The sequence below is a fragment of the Sinocyclocheilus grahami genome, unplaced genomic scaffold, assembly GCF_001515645.1.
Source record: "Sinocyclocheilus grahami isolate Dianchi unplaced genomic scaffold, SAMN03320097.WGS_v1.1 scaffold258.1, whole genome shotgun sequence".
NCBI lineage: Eukaryota > Metazoa > Chordata > Actinopteri > Cypriniformes > Cyprinidae > Sinocyclocheilus > Sinocyclocheilus grahami.
In genome coordinates this window covers 1,236,038-1,247,598 of record NW_015505437.1, presented here as the reverse complement: position 1 = coordinate 1,247,598, position 11,561 = coordinate 1,236,038, and the positions used below count along the sequence as shown (strand labels likewise).

The following is an 11,561-nucleotide window of genomic DNA, read 5'->3' as shown; positions in this document are numbered from 1 at the left end:
GAGAGAGAGAGTGCGTGTGTGTGTGTGTGTGTGTGTGTGTGTGTGTGTGAGAGAGAGCTGGTGGGCGGCTGACAGAAACACTTCTGTCCTCTGAAGGAGCCATACAGCATGTTTCTCAATAGCCTCATGTGCGTCAGATTAGCAGCTGTTTGATAACTGGGTCATTGTGAAAAGAAATCCAAATATGCTAGATTATATGTGACCCTGGACCACAAAACCAGTCATAAGGGTCCATTTTTTTTAAATTAATAAGCTCTCCATTGATGTATGGTTTGTTAGGATAGGACAATATTTGGCCGAGATACAACTATTTGAAAATCTGGAATCTGAGGGTGCAAAAAAAAAATCTAAATATTGAAAAAAATCGCCTTTAAAGTTGTCTAAATGAAGTTCTTAGCAATGCATATTACCAATCAAAAATTAAGTTTTGATATATTTACAGTAGGACATTTACTAAATATCTTCATGGAACATGATCTTTACTTAATATCCTAATGATTTTTGGCATAAAAGAAAAATCTATAATTTTGACCCATACAATGTATTGTTGGCTATTGCTACAAATATACCCCAGCGACTTAACACTGCTTTTGTGCTGCAGGGTCACATATGTTCCAAATATGTTCAGATTTCCGTTTAGGAAATCTTTGCTAATTAGTGCATATTTATTTATTTAAACATAACATTTAAGTAAACTTGTAATGCAAACAGTTGTCTTAATGTACTCTGAATAATCAACTGGAAAAATATGGCGAGGTTTATTCATTAAAATGTTTACTCTTTTCACATGTAGTTTAAAATATAAAAAGAGAATAAAGTAAAAACAAACAAAATAATGTATTAATGATATAAAACATAAGGAATAATATAAGATACTTTATTATTTAAAAAAACAAATATATAAAATTACTCAATTTATACTGGATTGTTAAAGCCATTTTTACATACATTTATAGGAAGGACCCAAATTATACTAATTTATTAGAATGACCTTGAATGAATTATAACGAACTAATGAAATACTTTTTCATAAGAAAATAAAAAAGAAAGTAACTCTTCTTTTTCTTAATTTTTTTAAACATTTTGCAAAACCTCCCACATGCATTGTCTTTGTACTGATAAATGATTTTTCTTTAATGTGACCACTTTAGAGGTTTTTCATTTGTTTCCAAGGGGACAGGTTTATTTCCACCTTACACTATCCTCTCATGTTGCCTAGTTACGGCACAAATATATCCGAGTCTATTTGTTTCTCAAATACACAATACACCCCTATCAGATTAATTGAAGGAAAATGATGGATATGAAATTATATGTATTGGTATTCATCATCAGGCATTGTACTCTCTTTGACTGTACTGTGATCTTTCTAAATTCACATGAAATTTTATTCTTAAAGTCATTGTAAACTTTTTGTTGACATCATTTTCTTAGTTATGGAGTAATAAAAAGAGATCCAAAATCCCATTTGAACATAACCATGAATATATCAAAATAAAACAAGAATGTTAAACCTGGCTTCATCCAGTTTTAAGATGTGTAGAATATGAATATAATAAAAAAAGGCAAAGAAAATGTATAAAAATTACAGATCAGATAGTCAGATATACTTGGAAAAAACAACGAGTTAAATTTACTCCGAATTTAATTTACATTAACGTTTCTTACTTAGCTTTTTAAAATTCTGCTTAGCTAAGTAAATGAACAAAGTGACTAATGATGTGCTTAAGTCATGTCAGAAAGCTCATATTTACAAGTTGATAGCACATTAATGCCACCATAAATTCGTATGTAAGTTAGGAAACTGGTTTTCTTTAAGCTTGAAGTTCTTTAAGATTCTGAGTTGGGCTCATGTCACTGAGAAAACACGTTGGACACGAGAACGCAACGCAACTGTATTGATGGTAAATTAGCTGAATTGAATAAATGTCGTTTATATTGCATGTACAAAATTCAGTAGAACCTTCGTTATTGAATAAAAGCATAAAATGCAAAAATACACGTGATGTACATTCTTTATTCATCATTTAGGATAAGTAGAGTAAAAAAAAATGCTCTGACATAAGTGATTTGAATGCATCTGATGGTGTAATTACAACTTCCTAACTCCTAATAAATTCGAACCTCCCAGTAGGGCTGTCAAAATGGCTGAAAAACTAAATTCTAAAGCTTTTGGCTTCTCTCCTGAGGCCACAAGGGGGCGCATGGAAAAAAATATTATGCCCGTTTCTTCAAAGCATAATAAAATAACACGACTATCTTTGAAAAAAAGTGCATAGTGTTTAAAATAATGATTATAAACCTTATATAATTAAAGTTTCTTAAGCAATTAGAAACAAAACAGCATCATGCATGTATGTATAGTTTAATACAAAGGACCAAAAACCAATCATAAAGAGTACTTTCTTCATTTAAAAACATGAGATGCAGTGGGATGGGGAAAAACCGCCATAACGTCTTGAGACATGTTTTTAAAAAGTTGAACTTACATTAATTTTACATGGCTTTCTAAGTGCGAGATGCGACTGCAACGGTGATAGATGTCCCTCTAGAAAATGTGACAAATATGCGTTCTGTGTGAATGGCTTGGTTTCGGTTTTGACGTAAACGAGATCTCCACACTGATGCTCTCTTTTTCCTCAATATTTTGAATGAACAACGTAGCAGCGCCGCATCTAGTGGCTTCAGCTGGATAGACTAACAAAAGCATTAAAATGCAATGACACTTACATCGTTGTCTCATCTCGTGCACCACTGATAAGGCTGCCTGATGCACAGCTAAAATTCGAATGCAACGTTTTTGCATTCGAATGTGGATTTTATTTGAAATTCGACGAATTTTCGAAATTCAAATTTTTTTTGGACAGCCCTACCTCCCAGCAGGACTTAAGTGAATGAATGAAGCAAAAAACATCATAGTCATGATACAACCATCCCTAACCACCATCTCTACTCTTCAACGATGGTAACACTTTTAAATGTCAAACTTAAAACACTAACAGTTCTTTCCCTTTTACTTACTAGTGCATACAATAATAACCCTTCATTTCAACATTTAATCTCCCAATTGAGTCCTATGCAAATCATGCTGGGAACTAAAATTCCACTCATGTAGTTTCAGTTAATTGATTCATTAAGTCCTAACACAAATTTTTTTTTAAAGTAAATTGTACATATGAGAAGTGGACTGAGCACAATGAAGTTGTGATAAAATACTTAGCAATTGTGTTGCTTTAGTTAAGTAAAATAAATTGAACAAGCAGCAAAAATCATTTTCTTCCACCAATGTAGGTGACATACGGAGCGCTTTTACGATACATTTCTAGGAGTTATCAGTGTGAGCTGTCTTTATATGGACAAGAGCAAGTGAAAATGCATTAAGAAAGGCGAGAGGAGGGGATTTTCAGTGACAGTATGCCATGTTTTTTACTTTGAAGTGGCTCTCCCTTGAGATTTTCATTCGAAGAATCCCTTCCACCTCACGGAGAAAACTTTGTATGTGTGAGAAAAGAGACGTCTGGCTTCTTTAGCATTAGTCTTAAGAGCTGCATTTATTAATTCATTCAAAGTCTAAAAGCTCAGATTTCCTCCATCCAACCAACCGGCCCAGAGATGAATCAAATTACAATTTAATTAAATATCAGTGACATTATAAATTTTGATTTGAGTATTTGAAAATAAAAGACAAAAGTACAAGATTGTGTTTAAATTCCTTTTGCGAGGGAATGAACTGCTCATGCTATGAAATACTGTGAATGACGTGATTGAATCAGAAATGGCAAAACAATATGAATCTGTTGACTGTTGTCATTGATTGTAAGAAGGGTCGGAAATACACTTTTTTTTTTCATTAAGGGGCAATATTTACCCAATATTTGGAACTGATTTTCTTACCTTTAGTGGTCGTTTTTGTCTTGTAGGCAATTGCATCTACTTCCGGAAGGCCAAATAAAGTGCTTTTGCTTTCGCACTGAAACACAGCGTCTCCCTGACATGCTGCATCAACACGACTGCTGTTCCTGAAACCACGCCTTCTTTCTTTGCGTGAACATTTGGGCGGCATTATGCTAATATTTCCACATAGTGACGTAGACATGTGGGGGCGTGTTAGAACGAGCCGTTTTAGTTAGGCGTGGCTGACTCTTAACTTTTATAAAGAATATCTCTTTGGATTTGAGACTTTAGTCTTTGCAACTGTACAGATCTTCTTTATGCACCAAGAGCTTGTAACACTCCAAAGAGAAAGGAAAACTTAAAATCGCATCATATGACCCCCTTAATTTTAACCAATGACTTCAATCAATCAGACTGTTACCAATAAAATTTGATCAACATCAAAAAAAGTAATCTTTATACTGTAAAGATGGAACAGAAGCTACAGTTAACAGATAGTTTAATGCTGCTTGAAGGTGGCAAACATGTATTTACTCAAGAGTTGCATAATGTAAATTGCTTATAAATTAAAAAACTTTTTGCCCCCTTATCTTAAATTTTGCAAGATTTTTCTTCATTTTTGCCCCCCATGTAACGTAATGTTTATTGCAAAATAGATATAACTCATATGTCATTCATGAATAAATAATAAAGGATGTCCATGATATAGGAAAAGTTTAAAATACTCGCCAATTTATTAGAAATCTATTCTTCTATAAATGTTAATTTCATATGCTTTTAAAAAACGTTTATACAACTTCCAAAAAAGAGTTTCAATTTATTAAAAATGTAAAAATAAAAAGTATGTTCCTTACACTAATTTTAAGCATTTTAATCATTATTCAAAAATTAAAACAAACAAAATCATAGTTAAATGTACTATTTAAGATACATTTATAAGACACCACTCCAGTCCATCAGTTAACGTCTTGTGAAGTGAAAAGCTGTGTTTGAAATAAACAAATCCATCATTCAAACATGTTTTACTTTAAACCCTTGCTTCTGGCTAAAATATGAATCCATAATCTATAATAATGCTTCCTCCAGTGTAAAAGTCCATCCCCTTTTGTCCTCAAACATCAAAATGCACCCAACATATTTGTTTAGAGCTGTTTCGGACTGTGGCTTGTAAACAATCCAGACCACGTTTTCACCGGCGAAAGCAACATTATGGATTATGGACTCATATATTTTGCCAGAAGTTTGAAGTTAAAAATATCTGAATGATTTATTGATATTTGTTTCTCACAAACTTGCAGCTTTTGGCTTCTCAAGATGTTAACTGATGGACTGAAGTGGTGTGGTTTACTTGTGGATTATTGTGATGTTTTGGGAAGTCGTGGCCTAATGGTTAGAGAGTCGGACTCGTAACCCAAAGGTTGTGGGTTCGAGTCTTGTACCGGCAGGGATTGTAGGTGGGGGGAGTGAATGTACAGCGCTCTCTCCCACCTTCAATACCACGACTGAGGTGCTCTTGAGCAAGGCACCGAACCCCCAACTGCTCCCCGGGCGCCGCAGCAAAAAATGACTGCCCACTGCTCCGGGTGTGTGTTCACGGTGTGTGTGTGTGTGTGTGTGTTCACTGCTGTGTGTGTGCACTTTGGATGGGATAAATGCAGAGCACTAATTCTGAGTATACTTGGCCACATGTCACTTCACTCACTCACTTTTTATCAGCTGTTTGGACTCTCATTCTGACGGCACCCATTCACTGCAGAGCATCCATTGCTGAGACAGTGATGTAATACTACATTTCTCCAAATCTGATGAAGAAAGAACATTTAACACCTTTTGCTTTCATTCCCCAGACATGTGCTGCAGTCCTGCTCCATCTGCCTTGTTTTCCTTGTTTTCTCACACTGTTAGTTTTCACATGTTCTCATCACACCAAGGGTTTCTAGTACAGTCACTGGGCTTTTCATAAAAAATAAATATGCTTCTCTTGCACTCAATAGATTTGAGTGGGGTCGACTCTCTGAAAACTGACCTCAAATGTTTATGTACCAAATTGATCAGAGTTAGTTCCACTCACCTGAAGACTGATTCACTGGATTAAGGGAAAAGCTTCTGGGGGAGATGCGGTGGAGATGTATTCTCTCCCAAAATGTGTCTGTCTCTTTCAGTTGCTGAATAATTCAGGCCTTTTTGACCTGCACTGATTAATGCTTGCCCAGTGCGGCGCGCTTCTTCAAAGCCGTCATGAATCATTAAAACTGCCGCGGAGAGCGTGACTGAATGTATGAGCCTTAGCGGGTCTCGCAGGTCAGCAGCCTGCGCTTAAACGAGTCATGTGAAGGCCTCATATTAGGGATCTGCTGTGAGAACTACCTGGCGATATTGAGTTTCCACTACACTAGACGTGATTGCTTGAATCTGACCAGGACAGTCTGGGCTGAATATTATTACAGCAACCAGCATACCAAAAAGTACCATTGCATGTTACCATGTTAAATCAAAGATAATTATAATGTACACCATATATGAAAATTGAAAAAATTATTTTTATTATTATTTTTATATTTTTATTATTTTATTTTTTCCCCAAATTTAAATTTTTCTGTATTCTGTTTTAATGGTTAAAATAAATGTTAGTGAACTGAAATGGTTTAATTAATTTAGCAACAATTTATTTAATTAAAAAAAAAAAATTCTTGTTCTGTGTTTTTCTTTTTTCTTTTTTTAAATGGTTTAATTGAAATGTAATAATCAAAAACCATGTCTAATCAATTGAATTCATAATGTTTTTACATTCAAAAACAATTTAATAGGTTTATTATTTTTTTTTTTTTTTACAATAATAGGACTCTATAAAATGTTTTTATTTTCTCAGAAAGGACTGTTGACTGTTTTAATGAACTTTTCAGGATTTATGATTTAATACAAACTTATCAAAAACGCTGGTTAACAAATAAAGGCATAACATTTTTAAAAATGCAATTAACCTTTTAAAATGTAATCAAATTAAAATGTTTATCAGTCTATTCATAAGACTACATACCTTTCAGAGCTTATTCCAGTTCAGCAGCCCTCCAGAACACTTAGGTCAGCAAACCAAATTCAACTAAAGGTGCCAAGATCTAGACTGAAACATAGCGGTGATGGCGTCTTTCTTAAACGCGTCGATTTTTACAAAGCTCATCGGTCTGAAAAGCGAGGTGTGCTGTGATTGGCCAGCTATCCAGTGCGTTGTGATTGGCTGAATGCCTCAAGCGTGTGATGGAAATGTTACGCCGCTTACCATACTGTTGATGCCGTGTCCCGGCCGCGCGACGAGACAAGAACATTAAAACCTATTACAAACGAGGTATTTGTTGCATCCAGTGGGAACATAATTACTGATTATAATGACTTATCATCCACGGTGAAAGCCGATCCGGTGATCCACAGCGCGAAGTTGATGTTTTTCCTCAGCGACCAGCACAGATCAGCTCCAGGCATGACGAAGCGGATATCGTCCTCTTTTGGAAGACCAAACAAAGTAGTTTTGCTTTCACAACAAAACACAGTGTCACACACAGTGGCCTAGAGTGAGCAGAGGCGGCGGATTCAACGAAGGAGGCTTGCAGCAACCACATGTGACGACCCCGGCTGGACTCCGCTTCGTCCACGGTGAAAGCCGATCTGGCGATCCACAGCGCAAAGTTGATGTATTCCCTCAGCGACCAGCACGGATCAGCTCTAGGCATGACGAAGCAGATATCATCCTCTTGGAAGACCAAACAAAGTAGTTTCGCTTTCACAACGAAGCACACAGCGCCTTCACGACATGGTGGCGGCAGCGGCAACAACAATACTACAGCGAGAATCAAAGTTATGCCTTCTTTCTTTGCGTGAACATTTGGGCGGTGTTATGCAAATCTTCCCACATAGTGACATAGGTATGTGGGGGGCGTGTTAGAACGAGCCATTTTAGGTAGGCGTTACTGACTCTTAACTTTTATAAAGAATATCTCTTTGGATTTGAGACTTTAGTCTTTGCAACTTTACAGATCTTCTTTATGCACCAAGAGCTTGTAACACTCCAAAGAGAAAGGAAAACTTGAAATCGCATCATATGACCCCTTTAAACAATGTCTATATATGTGGCCTTTTTTTTTCTTAACTGTGTTTTAGGGTTATATTGTTTTCTTTTTGCTGGTATTTAGTTTTATCTTTGAATTGTAAAGCACCTTGGACAATGAACATATGGTGCTATATAAATAAAAGACTAAGACTAAAGGTCTCTGCACACTGAGTCCGAATTTTTCGTCCGAAATTTTTGCACGTTGAAAAATAAATACGACCTCTCGTTGTGTCAATCACGTTTACACACTGCCTCCGAAACTTTCGTCCGTCATAAACAAATTCGGACCAGGTTCGATTTTCTGCGTTTTCGCATTCGTAGCAAGCATTTTGATAGGAAAGGATGACGAATATGGAAAAAACGCTAAGTTTCGGACTCAGTGTGCAAGGACCTCAAGACTTAATTTTTTTCTGTTGAGCACAAAAGAAGATGTTTTGAAGAATGTTGGAAACCAAAAAGTTTGAGGTCCCTTTGACGTCCATAGTATTTTTGCCCATGCTATAGAAGTCAATGGGACCCGAAACCGTTTTCAAAGCATCTATAAAAGAAAGAAAGTTATACAGGTTTGGAATGTCATAGAAAATCGTACAGAAATTCTTCAAAACGAAAAAGGCACAGAATGACTCTTGTTTTTTGTTTTGTTTTTAGAGCTCCCGGAAGAAGTTCTACGTCCTCTCCATGTTCCCGTACCCATCGGGTCGGCTGCATATGGGCCACGTGAGGGTTTACACCATTAGCGACACCATCGGCCACTTCCAGAGGATGAGGGGCCATCGGGTAATTTTACTCTTAAAACACTCATATCAGAATTTACTGCTCTCTGTCAGCAGCACACACATAGTTTGATGATTTATCCTCTCTCCAGCCTCGTTTTTATATTCACACACCCACACACAGACACACCAAAACACGGTCTCATAAATGGAAAAGCTGCAGTCAAGGTCTGCTGGAATGACGTGTGTTTTAATTATGAGGTTTCTGAATAATGGAAACGGTGTGAATATGTTCTTAATTAGAGCTCAAATTAAGTTTGTCATGTTTCAGAATGTGCTCACACCTTTTGAAAACAGCACTTTCTAAAGCCCGTGGCTCACCGCGCCAAAGAAATGATGTTATGAATTGTGAGAATGCTTCTGAAAAATGCCGTCAGTTTATAACTAGGAGACAGAAGGTCATCGTGGACATTATTATCCTGATGCTAAACTGATGGAGTGTGTGTGTTGTGACCTGAATTGATATGACCACAGGAGTCGTTTTATGTCATGGTAACAGTACATACAGTAATACATACAGTAGAAGAGTCATGTTGCTGAAAAGTCAACATGTGATTTATTACCATGTGGTAATGTCTTTTTCAACACATTCTCATTGGAAAAATGTGCCTCTACCTACATTTTTTTAAAACATACCTATACATACAGTCAAACCAAAATGTATTCAGATGTTTCTCACATTAAATCACCGTTTATTTGCTATAGTTTAGAAAATGGTAATAAAATATGACAAGAATGAAATGTGAAATGGGTTTATGCGGTTTAAGGTTCAAAAAACACATTATTTTCCACATACTGTACATTATTGTTTCTCCTCTATGCCCCGCCTTTCTGAAACGCATCGATTTTTACAAAGCTCATCGGTCTGAAAAGTGAGGTGTGCTGTGATTGGCCAGCTATCCAGTGTGTTGTGATTGGCCGAATACCTCAAGCGTGTGACGGAAATGTTACGCTCCTCACCATACTGTGATGCCCTGTCCAGCCGGAGCCACGAGACAAAAACATTAACGCCCATTACAATTCGTTGCATCCAGTGGGGACATAAAACCCTGCATTTACAATTGCATAAATAATGCTACGAGATTTAAATAATAATAAACTTAAACTGCCAGTAGGTGGCATTTAAACGATTGGTTCAAACGGCTGAATTTCAGTCATTGAATCATTCATTACACTGATTTGTTTAAAACGCAGATTCATTCAGTAATGAAGCACTGCTATGTGTTACTTGCAGGTGTAAAACTGTTCTGCTGTGAATTCGTTTAGAAATTATTATGACAGAAAAAAGCTAAAACGGACAATATTGAAATTTTTAAAAACTCAAAATGTTAACTTATTGTTTATTGAACTGTTTTTATAAAATCAATATGACTTTTGCATTTGTGCTGATATTTAGGAGTAACGGCACACGTGTGATTGTTTAACTATCATTTGATATAAATATAAAATTGGCCCTTTATATGTTGATTTCGGGGCATTAAAATAGGCAATGAAGTGTGCATTAAGGTGCATTTTCGTTTGTTTTTTTGCAAAACAACTGACATACTTGATAACATCAGCTCACACATTTTTCAAACAATAATTACGACGTTGTTAGATTTCGGTTTCCAACAACCTTCACTTCTCTTGGTGGTCATTTGTGTTATCTTTCAGTCATTATGGTAGATGATACATGTCACACACCCCTGAGTCTGTGCTTTCCTCGGCAGACTTTACTCTTTCACTCAGTCTTTCTCTGTTTCTCTGTCTTTGAGTCTCATCCATCTCTGTCCTCTGCGTGACGAATCGCTCTCTGCTCAAAGGCGCAGGCAGCATCTGGTGTGTGTTGTAAGCACAGCACTAAGTGTGTGATGATTTAATGGAGCTTGACGAAGTGCTGCTGTTGATTGAATTGGAATTGACAGTGTTCAGTTTCGAAAGGCTTCGCCAAAACAAACGGACAAACCGATGGAGTGAGCGACTATCAACCTCACCATGTTGTCAGACTTCAACTACGTGTTTGTTCTTATGTGTTTAGAGAACAAGTAAAAGAAAAGGGCTTGCTGCTTTACTGCCTAGTCAATCGATGGCTTAACCAATCTTTAGGGACTTCAGTGATGATGTCTCAGTAAAGCTGTGGTCAGAAGTTGAAGATGATGAAAAATTTGACATTTTATAAATTTACAGTATTTCTTTTGGCCTCTCCATCACATGCCATTTTGTTCTAGTGCATTGCAAAAATGGATTCCTGTTTAATAGTTGGACATGTTTCAAGAAAATTAAGTTTGCGTAGTTTAGGACATTTGAGAATCCTGAGTTGGATTGGGAACAATCCCATAAGCAGTAAGTTCCCTCAAGTTGCTTTATCTAAATTGCATGTTGTTATACATTGATCAGGAATGTTGGGATTACATTTATGTAATATTCCTGGTGTTATATATACAGTCATTATCCACTTTTAGAGTATAGGTTTGGGTGTCTAGACAGGTAATATTCTTATTGAACTAATTTAACTTCTAATTTATTAATAATAATAATAATAATAAATACTATTATACTAATTTATTAAATACTAAATTTACTTCTAATTAAATTACAATAATAAAAAAAATGTGGTTAATAAATTAAATATATAATAAACATATATCTACTGTATGTGTGTGTGTGTGTGTGTGTGTGTGTGTGTATATATATATATATATATGAGCAACATCACTCGAGTACGAGAGCGATACCGGCTCTATATCAGCATGGCTGTGATTAGGCCAGAGGCACGAGGCCGCAGGCCGAGTACCAGAGGGATATTGCGTTTA

At 36.1% G+C, this 11,561-nt stretch overlaps 1 long non-coding RNA gene across 1 annotated transcript in view; it reads left to right on the top strand.

Moving 5' to 3' along the window:
- The window catches only part of LOC107598929 (uncharacterized), a 24,177-nt gene that overhangs the window by 1,364 nt on the left and 11,252 nt on the right, over nt 1-11,561 (top strand). Inside the window, exon 2 of the long non-coding RNA XR_001610612.1 lies at nt 8,647-8,773. This is a non-coding gene — a long non-coding RNA (uncharacterized lncRNA). The remainder of the gene's footprint in view (nt 1-8,646; nt 8,774-11,561) is intronic.